Source organism: Bison bison, unplaced genomic scaffold (assembly GCF_000754665.1).
Source record: "Bison bison bison isolate TAMUID 2011002044 unplaced genomic scaffold, Bison_UMD1.0 scf7180017851150, whole genome shotgun sequence".
Lineage (NCBI taxonomy): Eukaryota > Metazoa > Chordata > Mammalia > Artiodactyla > Bovidae > Bison > Bison bison.
Genome location: NW_011481723.1, coordinates 1,075 through 2,259, shown reverse-complemented (window position 1 = coordinate 2,259; position 1,185 = coordinate 1,075). Strand labels below are relative to the sequence as shown.

The 1,185-nt window shown below is 35.4% G+C and overlaps 1 protein-coding gene across 1 annotated transcript in view; it reads left to right on the top strand.

Moving 5' to 3' along the window:
• LOC104995986 (transmembrane 9 superfamily member 2-like) overlaps positions 1-1,185 on the top strand; it is a gene marked incomplete at its 3' end in the record, with an annotated part of 12,704 nt that overhangs the window by 10,455 nt on the left and 1,064 nt on the right. The gene's annotated exons all lie outside the window — the stretch shown is intronic.

The window sequence follows — 1,185 nt, the reverse complement described above, 5'->3', positions numbered from 1 at the left end:
ACGTTGATATTACCATTACATATCACAGTGAAAATGAAGTAGATTGGTATGTTTCAAAATTGGTTTCTGCTAGACTTGAGCCCAAAAGGTAATTATAGAATATCTTTTAAATTAGTTCCATTAATTTAAAAATTAATTCAAAATGTAGAAGATCTCACCAGAATTTTCATTTTTAGGATATATGTGTGATATAACCTTAGACATAAAGTTTAAAAAATCAAATAGACAATTTTATTCCCTTTTACTTATAGTAAGCATGCGAGTAACATGTAGTGTGAGAAAGAACTGACAGATCTGGAAGAGAATAGCCTTATTGAGGGTGTCCTAACTCTTCTTTAGTTGCTGCCATATGACAGAGATTACCTTAAGGTTTGTGTTTGTTCAGAGGAGAATTCTAGTTACAGTGGAGTCTATTAGGCAGGTATCAGCTGGGTTTGAGGAAGAATCTGCTAGCAGTTAGAGCTCTCTAACAGTTGAATAAGCACTCTCAAGAAGTAGTGAGTAGTTAACCCCTAGATGTTGTAGGAAGAGCCTAGATGACCCAGCTCTTAGAGATTTCATAATTAAGCGCCCAGCATAGTGTCTGGTCCCTAGTAAGTGAATACTTAATGAATTTCAAGGGCAGTTCTGCATTGGGTAAGAGACTGGATAGGTGCAAATGATGTTCTAACTTCAAGATTCTTTGAAACTGTAGGATAAGATTGGTACTCTTCAATTAAAAGAGGGAGGAGAAATAAATCATACAGTATATCAAATCGTGATCGATATGGGTAAAATGTTACAAAATCTGGTATATTAGGATGGAGGAAGTTATCCTTTGAGACTAAGGTGAAATATTAAAGGAGGTAAGTGTGGTATAGTTTTCTGAACACAGAACAAGGAATTTGGAAATTTGGATTTTAGTCTCATATCTGCTGGTTCCATTTTGGAAGTCAACCCTAAGTTCATCAAGATGGATCAGATTTCATTGTTTTTAAGTCTACTAGCCTATTTTATTTTAGCCAAGGTTGTTCCATCTGTCACAACTAATGACCAAAAGGAAAGAATAGTTAAAGAATGTACTGTACCAAGCTTTTGGCCCTGGGTACATTAACTTGATGTCTCACAGGCTCAATTTCCTCATCTACAAAAGGAGGGCACTGAATTAGGGGTTAGGGTTAATTTTAATATAGATGCTGAAGCTGA